The 18695-nt window shown below is 41.2% G+C and overlaps 1 pseudogene; it reads right to left on the reverse strand.

Moving 5' to 3' along the window:
- Positions 1-5266: 5266 nt before the first annotated feature.
- LOC110590572 lies at positions 5267-7409 on the reverse strand (annotated as a pseudogene).
- Between the last annotated feature and the right edge of the window lie 11286 nt (positions 7410-18695).

Below are 18695 nucleotides of genomic sequence, written 5' to 3' on the forward strand. Positions count from 1 at the left end.
ATATAAACCCATTTAATTTATCCATTATGTATGGTTTTTTTTTTTTCCTTTTCTTCTTATAGTAAGGCACATATTTGAAAATGTGTGCCTTAGGTAAATTTTCATCATTTGGATAGATATTTGAAACATTTTGTTCAAACACTTAAGGAAATCTAAATTCTTTTCTGAATCCTTATTGTTTCTCTGTTGTTCTAGGGAATAATATGAAGAACTGAGCTTTGCAATACAGTGCTAAGGTCTTTGTTCTGTCATGGGGCTAATTATTACCATAGGTCATTATAAGATAAGAAGCCACAAATACATTAGTAATGGCAAAGATCTAAGCAGCTAATATAGTGAACATGCTTGGATGGGGATATATTCTTGCAAAGATATCTTTACATTTCAGTAATTGTGTTGTATTAATTACATGGCCCTTTCACAAAACCTCACCAAAAAAAACCCAAGAACTTTTCCTCTTGATCTCAGATTAGAACTGATTGCATAATTACATTACCTGGATAATTAAATACAAAGTTAGTAGCCTTAGAACTGTACGATATTATGGTTTCATTTTCTAATAGAATTACCCTGTCTTCGGTGTAGAATTCTTGCTAAGCAATGGAGATCTAATTAGTTAGTGACATGACATGAACTCCTCAGGGACCTTTCCTTGGAGAAAAGGCACAGATTAAAAATGATTCAGGGAACTTCTTTCTCATTTCATTACTGGGATCCAAGTCACAGGAATTAGATATGTGAGAGATCTATTAGACTTTCTTCTCTCTTATCCAGGGAGCGGGAGAATGTTCATCAGGCATTGTGCTTCTGGGTTCGGTTAGGTCCAATTTAGATAAGAAAGAACCACCTCTGAATGTAGCAACATTGTTGGGATACATCCCTCCTCCAGCCCCTGAAAGACACATCATTACTGACATCTCACAGATCCTATAATGATGATCTGAGGACACACTTGTTTGCCAAGGTACAGGGTGATAATATGGCTGTGTTTCTGACAGACTGGTAATTACTTCATGTAGAAAATGATTTTAGGCAGAACGAACACAGCAATATCCTCATGGGGAGGGGTGCCTTCGATAACCTGGAAAATTTGAAAATTTGAAGGCCATCATTGTTTGATTTGATAAACACATCATAAAGCCACTTCTGCAAGTCAGAGCCCAAATATCTTCATAATTGTTTAAACTTCTACCAGCTTCAACTTTCTGAAAGGTTTTCAGTCAGAGTGTGCAAAGAAAAATCATCCATTGCCTTTATTAGTGGGAATGACGGGGTAGAGCATGTTTTCCTTGTTTGCAGTCTGTGTCACTTTGCGTTTCTAGGTCATGCATTATGGCCATCTGGAAGTCAGCTGGGTAGCTCTGCTGAACTTGGTTGGGCTTGCTCCCATGTGTGCCGTTATGCTGGCTGTAGGTTGACTTGGGCTGGTATGACTGGGGTGACTCAGCCCTTGTCCAGCTTCAGCACTTTCCTATGGTGTTGGCAGAAGTGCAACGGAAAGCCAACCCAATACACAAGCCCATGTCGAGTCTCTGCTTGCATCCTGTCTTCTAAAATGGCATTAACCAAAGCAAGCCAAATGGCTAAACCCAGTGCTGCATTAATGTAAGTCTATCCTGCTTATGATGGAGGGCAAAGACACATGACAAAGGGCATGGATACAGAGAGGAATAAAAAAGTTGGGGCCATCATTACTATTTACCACACAGTTCCCTCAGCAACTATGAGATTTCTCTTCGGTTTAATCTGCAAAAGATCCCCTCTTTATTATTATTAAACTGTCTGTTTAGATGACCTTCAATCCTGGAATAGGCTTAAAAATGAACCATTAAATGGTTGTAGACCATTTGTAGAAAAAAGTATGTAGTGTCTTCCTTATCTCTGAGTCCTTTAGTTGTTATTGAAATTGCTAATTAGAAAGACTAATCTTGGATGCAATTGATATCTTACTTCTCTATCTTGATTAATCAGAAGCATTATTCCTTGGGTATAACTGTCTTAGTCTTCTCAGGCTGCTATAACAAAATGCCATGGATTGAGTGGCTTAAACAACAGGAATTTACCTCTCACTGTTCTGGAGGCTGAGAAGTCCAAGGTCAAGGTGCCAGATGATGGAGTTCCCCATTGAGGACTCTCTTCCTAGCTCATAGACAGCTGCCTACTCCCATGCCTCACATGGAAGAGAGATGGGGAGAGGAGAAAGAGAGAGAGTTTCTTTGCAGTGTCTCTTCTTATAAGGACGCAAATCTCATCATGAGAGCCCCCACCCTCATGACCTCATCTAACCCTTATCACCTTCCTGAGGCTCCATCTCCCAACACCCTCACATTAAGGGTTAGGGCTTCAAAATAAGAATTTCGAAGGGGGTGGGGCATAGTTCAGTCCACAGCAATAGCTATCACCCAAATAGATTCTTCAGCATGTGAGGGAGCTCCACAAGAGCACTGTCTCTATTGCTTAAAGTGAGACATGGATTGTAATGGAAATGGGAGGAGGGGTGAATTGGGAGGGAGTAGTGAACAACTTAGAAAGGAGCAGACTTCACATTGCCCACTCCATGATATAGCACTTATCCTGAGGTGAGTTATATCATCTAAGGTTTGGCAAGACAAACGCTGCCCTTCCCCATGACCCCAGTGAGACCACAGTAGGGGTGATAGTGGTGATGGTAGGGGAGGTAACAGGCAGGGTCTTCGCATTTCCAAAAAGACCCCGAACATCGTTAGTTTACAATTGCATCAGAAAAATGAAACATAACATAGTTAATACTGTAATTAAAAAGATGATTAAGATAACAACTGTCCATGTATTTTCATTTGAATGATACCATAAAAGAAGTATTTTTACTTAATAAATTAAGTGTGGATTTCTTTTTTTAAGTGCAGGAGATACTATTCAGAAGATAACTTTGGTTTTAAAACAATAATATTTGGGGCGCCTGGGTGGCTCAGTTGTTAAGCTGTCTTCCCAGAGTTGAAAGACTTGAGTTAGCTCAAGCCATGTTAAGGATTAAGATTGCATAACAACCAGCGGTTCCAGGTCGGACCAAGCCTGGAGTCTCATTAGCAATCCCGATAGAATGTGCCACTTCTGCTTTATAGTCACTACATTTAAACTCCTCCAAATGGGAGGTCCCAGATAGGCCATTGCTCTGGGTTCCAGTTATGTATTATCTAATTCTTCTGTAATTGCAGGGTCTGAACATACCCCCTGCTGGGGAAATCACTAGATTATATTTGACATATTTGGGGCTCTTAACTGTATGTAAATTTCTTTTCTCCCTAATTCTTTTTTTTTTTTTTTTTAAGAGGGAAAGAGAGAGGAGGGGCGAGGGGAAAGGGAGAGGGAGAGAGAATCTTAAGCAGACCGAGATCATGACCTGAGCTGTAATCAAGAGTTGAACGCTTAACTGACTGAGCCACCCAGGCGCCCCTTTTCTCCCTAATTCTAAAGATCTTTAAACTTACCAGAAGTGTCCATTCTTTCCATATACATTTTATCTCTTATGACCACACAAATTTGTTCAGATATAAAATAATACCCAGTTCAATTGTGGAGCTTTCTCATGGCTTTGTTTGAATATTTTGGTCACAACTTTCAAGGTCATTCCAATGACATGTTTTTCAGAAAGTTGAAGTCCAAATGCTATCAGGTTTCTCATTTCAAACCACTGATGGCATCTTCCAGATGCTGCATTTTTCACTGCACATAGTATCACATGATTTGAAGTTTTATTAAGTATTCAAATGTACATGACAAATGTTTCCAAAGCCTAATTTAAACATTGTGTGTTGACTAAGAAATGTCAATGACTCATAAGCAAATTTTGAATATATTCAAATATTAAATTTTTCTTACATTTGTGTCTTGTCTCAAGTAGATTGTAAGGTCCTTAAGGAGAAGCACCTGGTTTTATATTTATAATGTGGGGAAATACTTACTCACTAGGTAATGAAGACAAGTTATTTAATTGGGACCTGCACTCTAGCTTCATAATAAAAGAAGAATATTTTTGTTCTTTAATTTAGATGCCCAGTCCTGTAGCAAGAGAATGAGTTCTGGGGACAAAGACACTGTTTAGCCTGCGAGATTTATTTAGAATCCTTAAATCGAGGGCCAAGGACATATTCTCAGAGGACATTGCATTCTCTATAGAAAGTTGTTGACTTTATACAGAAAACTATCTTTGAAAAATGTCATATAATCATATTCCGGATCATCCAGATGACATGTAATAGAATCCTGTCATGGTGGGGCGCCTGGGTGGCTCAGTCGGTTGAGCGACTGCCTTCGGCTCAGGTCATGATCCCAGGGTCCTGGGATCGAGTCCCACATTGGGCTCCCTGCTCTGCGGGGAGCCTGCTTCTCCCTCTCCCACTCCCCCTGCTTGTGTTCCCTCTCTCGCTGTGTCTCTCTGTCAAATAAATAAATAAAATCTTTGGGGCGCCTGGGTGGCTCAGTTGGTTAAGCGACTGCCTTCGGCTCAGGTCATGATCCTGGAGTCCCGGGATCAAGTCCCGCATCGGGCTCCCTGCTCGGCAGGGAGTCTGCTTCTCCCTCTGACCCTTCTCCCTCTCATGCTCTCTGTCTCTCATTCTCTCTGTCTCAAATAAATAAATAAAATCTTTAAATAAATAAATAAATAAATAAAATCTTTAAAAAAAAAAAAAAGAATCCTGTCATGGAATTTCAGCACCAAAGTCTGTGCATCATTGGAACCCAGAAGTACATTCGCTGTTTCAGGCTAATGAGTAAAGAATACAGGCAAATTCAATACATAAATCACATATTAGGTTTTTATAGTTGCATCAGAAAAATGAAACAATATATATTACAGTTGAAAAGATCATGATGATAACAATTATTCAAAGAAGTAATGCAAAAATAAGGATCAAATGATGTCATTGTATTTGGTTGGAAAAAAGCTTTCCAGGAGTTCCAAGAGCTGCACTGGTATGCCAAACTCAACAGAACACGGGAGGGGCCGGCAGCACCAAAATCATGCTGTAAACGGTAATTCAATTTCAAGAAAACATTGTATGTTACATTAATTTAATGTTGTTAATTAGAATTTTACTGTTTTTGCCATTTGTAATTAGTGCACATACTTTAGTTTTATTATTGAGTAAGAACTGCAACACAAGGAGTTCTAACTAGTTTTATGTTCATATATGTTTAAGTAACATTAGTATAAACATAATTGAAATCAACATCTGGGCATCGGTAGGAGTTTCTTTCTCTTTCTTTCTTTCTCTCTCTTTTTTTTTTTTTTTTTGCTGCAAAAAGCTTTATTGTTTCCATTTGGCCCACGGCTTGGGAGAGGGCTCCAGAGTGGTTACAAAGCTGCCTCGTGGCTGCAGGGAAAGGCTGAGGCACAAGTTCCGTCACCAGGGGGATGTCAGAGGGGCCCCCTCAAAGCCTGCTGGTCTCCAGAGGCTCCTAGTCGTGCTTGAGAGTGAGCGTCTCGAAGAGATCCTCGCCCAGCCCAGCCTGGGGGCGGGCCAGCCTGCGGAGGTGAGTCAGGTGGTCCCCATCTTCTTGATGAGTTTCACCTTCTCACCCAGGAAGTGGTTTTCCAGGAAGTTACAGAGATGGGGGTCTGCGCGGGCAGAACCTGGGGCATGCAGCTCCAGAAGGGCCTGGTTCAGGTTCATCTCCAGGACCTCGGCAGCTTCCATGGCATCTGGGGTTTTGCCCCCCTCATCTTGGGACGGCTTCTGCCCATCCTGGAAGAGGGCGCAGCAGCCGCGCTAGTTTTGCATCTTCAAGAGACACTCGGCGCCCTCGTGCTTCTCCTCAGCCGGCTCGAGGAAGAAGTGGCCCACACCTTCCAGAGCCACATCGTCACGGTCGAAATAGAAGCCCAGAGAGAGGTAGGTGTAGGGGGCCCGCAGATGCATGTTGCCCGGGCGGTTGACGGCGGCCTCCTCCTCGGGTGGAATCATTCTGACGAATCTGGGAGCTCACTGTTGATTGGTGATAAGGAGCTAAGCTCGAAATTGGCTATTGGCTGGTCCCAGAGGCCGCGGGTGGCCAAGAAGATGGCTCCCAAGGTTGCGACTAGAAAAGAGGTTGGAGGGTGGTCATTGGCTGGTTGGAGGGGCGCCCCGTCCCTGGGTCCGTGCCGTCCAAATACTGCTGAAGCGAGAGACACACCCGCAGGACCGCTGGGCTCACTGCTCGGTAGGAGTTTCTTATTTCCTTTTAAAGGGATTTGTGCAGCACTTAAGTTGAGAAACTTTGATGGAACATTTACATACTATTTCCATTTTCCATTTTTATCCCAGAGAACTTACGTATTTTAAGGTGATTTAAGTACAGTAATTGATAAATGCATAGAATATAGATACATATGTAAGTGAATGTATATATGTACATATCTTACCAAAAACTACACAATGCTTTGAACTCCTAGAAGATAAATTATGTTTACATATGTACTATTACAATAAAATTTATTATAACATTGCATCAGGGTACTGAAAATAAAACCTAATGTGGCTAATCCTGATCCAGGACTGTAAGTCTGTGTGGTGAGGTAGGTTAATTCCTCTCACAGAGTAGAGTTATCTTTAACCCTTTAGGAGACCCTGTTTCTTGTTTGCATTTCTCTCTTCGGGATTTTCACGCCAAATGCAAGCACCACAACGGAGAGTTCAGTCTGCGCTATTGAAGGGATCTAAATGGCACTGCCTAATTTACCTGCTCATTGTCACTGTTACACGTTTGAGTGATGGGGATCTGGGAGGTGCCTAGACAGGAGCGTCATTTGATCGGGGAGATGCTGGGTGCCTGGTCTTTAAAAACAAACAGGAAAAAGCATTCTCAATCTGATCCTCTTAACCAGAAGTTCTTACCCTGGGGAGGACTCCAGGAGCTGGGGTGTGGGGGGGGGGGGGGAAGAGAAGGGGGAAAGCCTCCCCCCACTGTGGAGAGCAAATTGAAAGTCACAGAGGGGTATGCCTCAAGGCAGTTTGTAAATCCACTTTCTTTGTCATAACAGGAACAAATCCCACCTTTGAAGTTTTTCCTTCTTGTTACAAGGATTCGGAATGTCTTTTGTTTAATCCATTTTAGCCCTTAATACCTGACCTGGATCAATCCTGTTGGTTAGATTACACAGCATTCATGCTGATTTTAAACTGGCCTGGGGTGGGGTGGTCAGGGGCACCGGGTTCTGCCTCATTGGTGTGGGAATCTCAAGAATAATCAACAGGAACACCCAGATCACCTTTATTTTGAAAAACAAACTGTCCTTTTCCACTTAAATGCATAATCTTGATGAATATTGCTAAACAGATTTTGGTGTGTTCTACAAATGATACATCTTCAAGGGGACTTTAAAAAGCTAATTCTACTCACCTATTCAGCGTGGCGTAAAGGACTGTGATGTTCACCACATAATACATAATGCCTTCAATGAAAATTCAAGGACGGCCTTCTTTCCCAGGCCCCACATCAACTGTGGGTGCAGATTTGAGCAGTAGGGGACACTTTGCTTCTCAATCCTCGCCTCGGTGTCCTCTTTCTCAGGGATCTGATTATTGAATAAGAAAAAGAAAAGAAGAGAGAAAGCCTCTTTATAAAATGCAGCCCTATTTCTTCAATCTCCAAAGAGCTTTTAGCTCCATCCCTTAAGAATTCTCAAAGCCAGTGATGAGCAAAGGTGAGGAACCCTCAGAGTAAGCCTCACAAAGGGCAATTGCTAATTAGGTATTTTTCTAGGCAAGTGGCTTTTAACTGGTTCTTAACAAAACACAGTCTCAAATCACTTCAGGTTGGCTGATGCAGAGGAACCTTCCCAGAAAATCAAACGGCTCGGCTCAGAGGAGGGGAGAGGGGGCAGGCGGCAAAGACCACCGGAACTTTCACTTACCCTAGTGTCTTGAAGGAGCAGGAGACTCACAATCACTGCCCCCCAGCCTGGTGTGCCTTGGAAAAAGTCAACCATGTAGGTTAACCAGAAAATGGCCCAGTCAGCAGGGACGCGGAATGCACATTTGATACTTGGGTAAAAAATGTGCCACTGGCAAAAGGAGAAGACAGATTGGCTCCTGGTTTCTTCATTTTGGCTGGTTATGTTTGTTCTGATAGTCACCCAAACTTCCAAGGGCAGAAACTGCTTTTTATCCCTTCAGCCACAAGTCACTTCACTGGGCTGTGGGCTTTGTAAAGTCTCAAGAGAGGCTTATGGGTAACTGAATAAATTGATTTTGAGAGTGCATTGAGTGTGCCCCTCCAGAAGAAGGTGAAAACATTTGTTTTGTCCCCAATAACCCCGTCAAGTAACAAACGTGGAACATGCTACTTTTTCTCTGTTGCAGTCAGGAGAGAGTACTTTTTACATTATGGTATTTGAGAATTGAAATTGCTCACTGGGTGTCCTATTTATTCATCTATTCCCATGATGCCTCTGCATCTCAGTCTTTCACACTGGAAGGGAGAATGTCCTGTTGCTGGCAGAAGATAGTAAATCCATGAAATGATGCTGAGAGACAGAGCACCATGGGTTGCATGGGGTAGATTTAAAAGTTGCTGATTTATCAGTTTATCTTAATATATAAAAATGAATGTGGATGCAGGAATTGACAAGCCGAACCTTAGTTCACATGGAAATGCAAAGGACCCAGGATAGCCAAAGTAATCTTGAAAAAAAAAGAAAAGAAAAGAACAAAGTTAGAAGACTCACACCTCCCTATTTTAAAATATATCACAAAGCTACACTGATCAAGTGTGGTGCTGCTGTCAGAGAGACATAGATTGTGATGGTCAGTTTCGTGGGTCAGGCCCCAATCCCTGTTATTCAATCAAACTCTAATCTAGGTGTTGCTGTGAAGGTATTTTGTAAATGTGACTAAAGTCTATAATCAGTTTACTTCAGGAAAAGATTATCTTAGATAATCTGAGTGGGCCTGATTCAATCATTTGGAAGGCCTTAAGAGCAGAACTGAGGCTTCCCTGAAGAAGAGATTCTGCCTGTGGACTGCAGCTTCAACTTGTGCCTGCCCTTCCTGACAGCCTGCCATATGCATTTCAGACTCGCCACAATCACATAAGCCGATTCTTTGTAATAGATCAATCTCTCTCTTTGTATGTATGTATGTATGTATGTATGGGAGTTCACATATATACATTTCTGTATGTATATATTTGTACATACATATATAGATAGACATATCTATATGTATATATATCTCTCTTTCTATACATCTCCTACTGGTTCTGTTTCCCTGACTGATCAACAGAATAGAATTGAGAGTCCAGGAATCAGCCCTTATATTCTTACACTTATGGTCAATTGATTTTTGACAAAGGTGCTAAGACAACTCATTGGAGAAAGAATAGTCTTTCCAATGAACGGTCCTGGGACAACTATATATTTATATACAAAAGAATGAAATCGCACCCTTACTTCATGACATTTGGAAAAATTACCTAAAAATTAATCAAAGACCTAAATGTAACAGCTAAAGCATAAAAGTCTTAGAAAAAAACCTAGGTGTAAATTTTGTGATCTTGGATTAGGCAATGGTTTCTTAGGTATGGCTCCAAAAACACGAGCAACAAAAGAAAAAAATAGACAAATTGGCCTTCATCAAAATTAAAAACTTTTGTACCTCAAAGGACACAATGACGAAAGTGAAGAGACAGGCCACAGAATGGGAGAAAATATTTGCAAATCATATATCAAATAAAAGTTTAATACCTAGAATATATAAAGAATAATTTCAACTCAACAATAAAAAGATAAATGACCCAATTTAAAAATGGGCAAAAGATTTGACTACACATTTCTCAAAAAAAGATATTCAAATGGATAAGAAGCATATGAAAAGATGCTCAATATTATTAGTCATTAGGGAAATGCAAGTCAAAACCTCATGAGAGGACGGGGAATGCACATTTGATACTTGGGTAAAAAATGTGCCATTGGCAAAAGGAGAAGACAGATTGGCTCCTGGTTTCTTCATTTTGGCTGGTTATGTTTGTTCTGATAGTCACCCAAACTTCCAAGGGCAGAAACTGCTTTTTATCCCTTCAGCCACAAGTCACTTCACTGGGCTGTGGGCTTTGTAAAGTCTCAAGAGAGGCTTATGGGTAACTGAATAAATTGATTTTGAGAGTGCATTGAGTGTGCCCCTCCAGAAGAAGGTGAAAACATTTGTTTTGTCCCCAATAACCCCGTCAAGTAACAAATGTGGAACATGCTACTTTTTCTCTCTCTCTAAAAAAAAGGCAATAACAAAGTATTGGTGCAAATGTGGAGAAATTGGAGCCCTTAGACATTGCTGGTAAAAATGTAAGTTGTAGCAGCCACTTTGAAAACAGCCTAGAAGTTCCTCAAAAGTTTAAACATAGAGTTAGCATATGATCAAGTAATTCCACACATAGGTATATACCCAAAAGAAATGAAAGCATATGTCCATACAAAAACCTGTACACAAATATTCATGAAGTAGCATTTTCATAATCACCAAAAAGTGGAAACTCAAATATTTATCTGATGATGAATTGGTAAACAAAATGTGGCTTATCTATATAATGGAGTATTATTCAGCCATAAAAAGGAAAGAAGTACTGAAACATGCTACAATATGGATGAAGCTTTAAATGATTATGCTAAGTGAAAGAAGCGAGACACAAAGGCCACATTTGTACGAATCCATTTATATGAAATGTCAGGATAGGCAGATCCGTATAAACAGGAAGATTAGTGGTTTCCAAGGACTGGGGCATGGGGGTGGGGAAAGAGAATATGAGGAGTCAGAGCTAATGGGGTTGAGAGTTTCTTTTTAGGGTGATGAAAATATTCTGGAGTTAGATCATGATAATGATTATAAAACTCAGAATATATGAAAATCCCCTGAATTGTATAAAGGGTAAATTTTATGGTATGTAAATTATATCTCAATGAATTATATATTTATACATAATTTATAATTATAAATTCTTTTACATACATTAGAATACATATGACCTTACTATAAGTTAAGTCTTTGCACTTACATCAAGATTGGTATGTAAAACACACAATGGTTTCTATGGGGATATTCTGTGACCTTTGCTTGAAAGTAGGGATATAATTATGCCAGGTTTTTTAAATATAGAGCTGGGTTTAGTTATGTACATGATATGGAGCTAAGAAATTTCCCAACTTCATGTGTGATACAAAACTCTTTGGCTCTAAGGCAGTGAAATCATCTGCAAATAAGAGAACTTTGATCTAATAAAAGCGTATCATTGAAAATCTAAGATGCATTCCTTAACAATAATACTTTTTTAAACATCTACCACACAGTGAGCACTTTACATGTGTTATGTCATTTATTATTTAACACAGCCCTATGAAACTATTATTATCACATGCTACCAGTCAGCAAACTGAAGATCAATGAGTTTAGTTAACAGGCTAAACATGTGTTGCTCTTTAGTAGAACATAATGATGGCCGAGCCAAGATTCAAATGTCTAAATCTCAGGCTCTTTTCCCAGTGAAACACTGCCTTCCCAGAGATGGACCATGGAAGAGCAGTCTCACTCCACCATATACATTTGGGGAGCTGGGGAGTAGGTAAGGGGATAGTGAAGTGCCTGCTGATACTAGAAGCCAGCAGTCAAATATAGAAAAGACAGACAGGATCATCTTCAATTTGAGACAGAGCCCTTCTTCCTTGAAAGGTATAGTCTCTTAACAATCCCAAATAATGAGGTTTTCTGTGTGTGCCTTATCCAGAAATACCATTTCTTAAGGGATTACAGCATGGACCAAAACTCTTTTTTGAGTTCTCATTGATTCACTCTGTGCTCTATCTTGGGAATATGAATATGACATATATAAATAGGACTCCTCATGGAGCCCAATCTGGTGGCAAACAAAGATAAGAGACAGCCACAATTCAGCATGATATATGGCAGGGTTGAGTTTGTTGTGGTAGCCAGGATGGACATGCCTAACACTGGGATATAGGTCCAGGAAGGTCTCATGAAGATGATTCAGTAGGATCTTAAGGATGAGCAGGAATTTACTAGAAATCTATCTGTGCATGCAAGGAGAGGTCAGTTCAGAGGAGAGAGGGAAGGTGAAGAAGGCTGTGAGAACATGCACAGAGTGGTGGAGCCCAATGTATTTCCATCTCACACCACACTTGGAGCCTGACATAGCAAGGGATTATGACAGACACTTAGTTGTCTACCCAATAGTTCTCCTTTCTTGCTAATGGAACCCCATTGTTGTTTGTGATAACAAAATGGCCTTACCCTTGGAGATGAATCATGGCTGATAGAAACCATTCACAACAATCCTCTTCCTCTTAGACACACATTCATTTTCCCAGTCCTGGCCCATAGTAAGTAGTGGGAAAAGTTTCTTCTTTCCTGGTAGAAGGGGCAGAAGTAACTGGCACCACAGGAAGCAACAAGCAAAAACGGAAAAGCCAACATGCTAAGAGTGAGGAACAGAAATGAGGGAAATAACCTGTATCCCTGATGCATCACAGAGAAGTTGTAACTACAAAATCCATCCACAAAGGACTTGTCGTCCTGCAATAAAATAATAAGCCATCATTATTTGGCTTGTTGTAAGTAGCAATCAAAAGCATTTTTATATGATACAGAACATTTCCAACTAAAGACGAGCAACATTTTCTCCCCACCTCAAAAGCTTTTCTTTATTTGGTGCATGGACTTCATCCCTGATTGACCACTATGGAGAAAGGCTGAGCTCTGTGAGTGTCCTTCCTAATATCCATTCATTTCCAACTCCATTAGCCCTGAGAAGTTACAAGAAGAACATGACCATTCTGCCTTGGCATATTCATGATAATGGAGCACCCATGGCAGCCATCCTATAGTAAGAAGTCCCTGGGGCCATGGCAGATAGCAAATGGCAATGGTGGGGATGACCCATGATCCTGGCACCATGCACATGTCAGGTTGCAATTACCAGAGAGAGTTCAGGTTTTGCTCCTGGCCGAGAACCTTGTTTATCTTTGTCATTGGCACCATTGCTTCCACTGCTGGGCCAAAACCTTATTAGCCACTGGAAGTTGGCAGAGGAACACAGACCAGAGCAACTGACTGTGACATGAAGAACTGATATTCTTGCAGACTTAACAGTGTCTCCACTGCTGCTTCCCATTGGCCAAATTTATGATGACTCACCTCTAACAAGGCTATATTTAGTCATCTGTGTCAAATCCAACTCCAGCCCAAAAGTCAGAGATAATTTAATACTAGACTTGGATGGATTTTGTCAGTTTGTTACTTCATGTTCAATGTAAGAAAAACCCACAAGAAAAACAGCCCCAGATGATTTTTCCTCCGGAGTTGATTTTATACATCAGCGAAAGCTCTGAAAAATGACAGTCTTGTGAAAATATACATGCTCTTTTCCTGTGAGTACCAGAGACTTGGTTATGTACCATCTGTGTTAGGAAATTGTAAGCTCACCAAAGACAGAAGCAAGCCTTTTATCTCAGCACCTCCCATAATTCAATGTGCCTTCCTCATTACTTCTACCTGTGCTGATTCTTTTCCTCACTCCCTCCTTCTCTATTGCCTCCCTCATCCCCACCTTCTGGACCTTTTCTCCTCTTGGAGTTTCCATGTTCTTACATAGGAAGATTAATTTAGCTTATCCAGATTTCTCCAACCCTGCATCTCTACATGTTACCCTCAAGTACAACAAAGGTGGTTAGCCAAGCAGTGCAAACTTTAAAGGATAAGGGAAGGGAAAGGCTGTGAATGTTTTTATCCCTGTAACTCCCATAAATCATACTACTGATAAACTTATTCTCCCACATAACAACCCTCCGCATCTCTCTTTGCCTACTAAATAATTTCCACCCTCTTCATCTGACATTTAATGTCCTCTGTGACCAAGACCCACCTTCCTTAAAAATGAGGTTTTCCTAGTATTGGTATCATTGACATTTTGGGCTGGACAAGTTTCGTTGTGGGGGCTGTCCTGTGCATTGCAGCATCCCTGCCTTCTACCCATTAAATGCCAGTAGCATACCCCCACACGGTTGGGACAACCAAAACTGTCTCCAGATGTTACTAAGTGTCCCCTGAATGGAAAAAATCTCCCTGGGCTGAGAAATATTGCTTGAAAGCCTTCTCACCTACTACTTCCTGTACTTTGGCTGTACTCTGTAACCAACATACTCTGAATTATCTCACCTTCACGCCTTGGCTTTCTTTGTCTTTTTGGTTTTGGAGTGCCCTCCCTTTCATCACCCAACTCCATCAAACTAAAATCCTACTCATCCTTTAAGACCAAAATCATTACTCCATGAACTATTACGACATTCCCTCTTACTAGAAGCGTCGTGTTTTTCCTTTGAGTTTCTTCCTCTCATAACTTCCTTTGAGTTTCTTCCTCTCATAACTAAATTCTTTATTTCCATTTGACTTCTTGAATCTAGTAACTCTTGTATGCGCTCAACCAGTGAGTGTTTGCCAAATGGATGTGCGAATGCATCTTTTGTGGTGGAGAATTAGAACATTGGAGTAGGAGATAACAGTCTCTCCCCTCAGCTAAGAAGGCCACATGAGACCATTCTCATGCTTTTTGAATCCTTCTTACTGAGTTAGTGGCAATAGGGCAGCACAGACCTGAGGATTCAGGAGCTTCTGCCCTCCTCAAAAGAATGTCAAGAAGCCAGCAAGCTGGTCTTGATTATTCCCTCCCTCCAACATATATGACGGGTGCCCTAAACCATTCTCACTGTTGTTAAGCGACTAGAAAAATCTAGGCCACTCCCCTCCTTCAGGGGATCCCTGGAAATGCATAGGTCCCAGCCTTGTCTGACCACCCCCAGCTCTCACAGCGATTAGCACTCACATTTGGGAAGCCTTTTCTGCCACAGTAAGCCACCTCAGCAACAGTAAAAAAAAAAAAAAAAAAAAAAATTTAAGTTTTTCCTGTACAGGCTCAGGCTTTCCCTCTATAAGTCATTTCTCACCTCCAGAAACAAGGCAACTAGAAACTCTGTAAATTCCAGTACAGTCTTCCAGTTGTCGTGGCGACAGTGTGGTTTTGGAAACTGTCCTTACAGCCAAGCAACCATCACAGAAGTCCTTCACAGAATAGTTTGACCTTAGCGGGGGAAATTCATTTCTAGAATCTCTACACTGCCACCTTGAGTTCACCGGGAATAGTGTGTCCTTCTTGTCGCTGGACAGACAGCTGGGTGTGTGATTTCCACGTTCTCTGGGCCTTAAATGACAGGCACTGCAGCAGGCTCAAGTAACAAACCTTGTCCTTATTATGACTGGACTTTAGTCCCTCAAACTAGGCAGGCCTGTCAATGGAAACATCTGATGTCTTAGTGCTCGATGGTACAGCCTAGACATGTCATGTTGCTTTAAGAGAGGTAGAAGTAAAAGCTCAGACTGAAATGGAATTAAATACAAAAATAGAAAAAAGAAAGTCCCTTTCAGATTCTCTACTCCCAGGAGACTGACCAGGATTCAAACTTTTAAAAGCAAAAATAAGAATAGTGACCAAGGAACATACATCTGTGTGTGTGTGTGTGTGTGTGTGTAAAAGATGGAGAAAATATGATATTGCTTAATTTCCCCTGACTGTCTAAATATTGTTGTTTTTTAAGAGATGGAGAGAGAGTGGGGGAGGGGCAGAGAGAGAGGGAGAGAATATTAAACAGGCTCCAGGCCCAGCTTGTAACCCAACTCAGAACTCGATCTCACAACCCAGACATCATGACCTGAGTGGAAATCAAGAGTCGGACCCTTAATTGACTGAGCCACCCAGATGCCACCCCCTGACTGTCCAAATAATTTAATATCACTGAAGTTAACATTTTCTCATTTTATATAATGACATTTTTAAAACCTGAATAACATCTTTAAACAGGAAGTCTTTTTAAAATTATTTCACTATTTGTAACTCTGGAATAAACTTTTTCTCCTGGGCTTGTACCTGGTGGCTGGTTGGAAAATCTAGAGGATCTCCCCCCCTACCTCTTTTTTTGGAGTGGGAGTGTTTTTCTTAATGTCTGTCACATTAATGATTAAAATCAATTAAGTTCATCTGGGAAGGTGATGTAAAAGACAGATTTCCTCGTTCCACTTAGGTGATTTATTGCCCTCTAGTGGTGTGAGATACTAAATATTGATGCAAAGCTAAGGCAGAATGAATTGGAATTCATTCACTCAATTATTTATTGAGTAGCTACTCTATGCCACGCATAGTTTCAAGCTCTGTGGCTATAGCAGCAAAGAAAATAAGCCAGAATCCTGAATTCAGGGAGCATATATTTTAATGGGAGAGATAGAAAATTAAGGTTTAAATATGAGTGGATACTTTAGATTGGAGTGTCTAGAATGGCCTCCCTAAGAAGGTGATATTTGCCTCTAGATCTGAATGCCGAGAAAACCAGCCAAAGGAAGATCAGGAGACAGAGCATTTCAGGCAAAGGGAACAGCTAGAATAAGAGTCTTAAAACAGAAATAAGCTTGGGGTGTTCAAGGAACAGAAAGATTCAGATTGGCTAGAGCATGGGAGATGGAGAGGATGGTATTAGATGAAGGTGGAAAGATAGGTAATGGCCAGATCATGCAGGGCCTTGAACCAAAGAAAAGCAAGTTGAAGGACATCAAGCAGGGAAATAACATAATTTGATTCACATTCTTTAAAAGCTTGCTACAATAATAAACTGTAGATGAGCAAAGGAGGAAGTTTGGAGACCATGAGGAGGCCGCTATAGTAGTCCTCCATCAGAAATGGCGGTGGCTGGCTCCAGTGTCACAGCGGTGGGAATGGAGAGCGTTGGTGGGTCTGGAAGGTAGAATCAGCAGGATTTGTTGAATGGCTTGGATGTAGGTGTGAGGGTAAGTGAGGGCGTGAGAATGACACCTCAGTTTTTAATTGAGTAACTGAGTGGAAGGAAATGGTATAGACCAAGATGAGGAAGATTGCCTGTGGATTAGTTCTGGGAAGCAAATCAGGTCGTGGCCTTCATGGCTTGGATACAAAATGCTGTACAAATTTTCTTTTTAAGATTTTATTTATTTATTTGATAGAGAGCACAAGTAGGCAGAGAGGCAGGCAGAGGGAGAGGGAGAAGCAGACTCTCCACTGAGCAGGGAGCCCGATGCGGGGCTCGATCCCAGGACCCCGGGATCATGACCTGAGCCGAAGGCAGACGCTTAATGACTGAGCCCCCTAGGTGCCTCTGCTGTACAAATTTTTAAAGAGTGTGTTATACAATGATGCCAGGACAATACATAAATACTTTCAAGTTTCAAGAGGTACAGGAGAGCTATAGAGTTTATCAACGGAAATTAGGAAGAACAGCTCCCTGATTACAGTGTGAGGCAACCCAAATGGGTGGGGAAAGAGAATTTAGCACCATGCGGATAAGAGGCAAGGGCTTTGAAAGCTTCTATGGGAAACTTCTCTCCCAGTTCCTTTTCTGTGATTTGGGGACTTCCATTATGTACCACAAGAGAGTGTCATGAGAATCACGGGATATTAGAGGTGAAAAAACTTGGAGGAAAACTACTTCTCCAACTCCCTTCTTTTACAAATAAAGGTGTTAGTGGGGCACCTGGGTGGTTCAGTTGATTAAGCATCTGCCTTGGATTCAGGTCATGATCTCAGGGACCTGGGATCTGAGCCCCGTCTTGGGCTCCCTGCTCACGAGGGAGTCTGCTTCTCCCACTCACTCTCCCTCTCTCTCAAATAAATAAATAAAATCTTTTTTAAAAAACAAACAAAGGTGTTGAAGCCCAGAGCCAAGTGGGTGGAAGGCACATGAGTATTCGTGGCTCTCCTCAATATACCAGATACCATATGAAGAACTTTGTGTACCTTACCCCATCAGTTCTTTAAACAATCTTGCAAAGTATGTACAAATTCCCATTCTCCAGCTAAGAAAACTGAGGCTTTGAGAAACCAAAAGTCCTATAAATAGCTACTAGCAGAGATGGAACTAGAAATTTCAAGTTCCAGTGCTCTGGAATCCATGCAATGCTCTTCTAAAGAAGATTTTTGAAAATGTGAAGAGAAAAATGAAATTAATTTGGATAACTCTTCTTAAAGTTTAACATTCCATTCTTCCCCTCAAACATATGGGGGCAAGCCAGATTGCAAGGTTTCTGTAAAACATCCAGGTGAGTTCTCCTGGCTAGGCCAGAACCAGACTTGGTGATGATTATGGTGATGATGATGATGTAGCTGCCATTTTCTTTGTGCTTTCTAAGTTTCAGTGTCTCAAACATTCTCTTGCTTAATCCTCACAACAGATTTGCAATCTGTTATCTTTATTTTAAAGATTTATTTATTTGAGAGAGAGAGCATGAGTGGGAGGGGCAGAAGGAGAGAGAGAATCTCAAGCAGACTTGTCTCTGCACAGAGCCCCACGTGAGGCTCCATCTCACGACCCTGAGATCATGACCTGAGTCAAAATCAAGGGTCAGATGCTCAACTGACTGAGCCACACAGATGTCCCCGTTATCTTTATTTTAGAGATGAAACTAAGACATAGGTTAAATAATTTGCCCAAAGTCACATCACTTCTGTACTCGATGCAGAAGCTTGGATGTGGGCAGAGGGAATATATGTCTTCCTTCTAAAAAGTTTTAATAACTTCTCTTCCCTCAGGCCCTAGTGCAATGGCTCACACAGGTCTGTCCTCCTTTGCAGGGCTGAGGATACAGAAAATGGGACCA

The sequence above is a fragment of the Neomonachus schauinslandi genome, chromosome 9 (assembly GCF_002201575.2).
Source record: "Neomonachus schauinslandi chromosome 9, ASM220157v2, whole genome shotgun sequence".
Taxonomy (NCBI): Eukaryota; Metazoa; Chordata; class Mammalia; order Carnivora; family Phocidae; genus Neomonachus; species Neomonachus schauinslandi.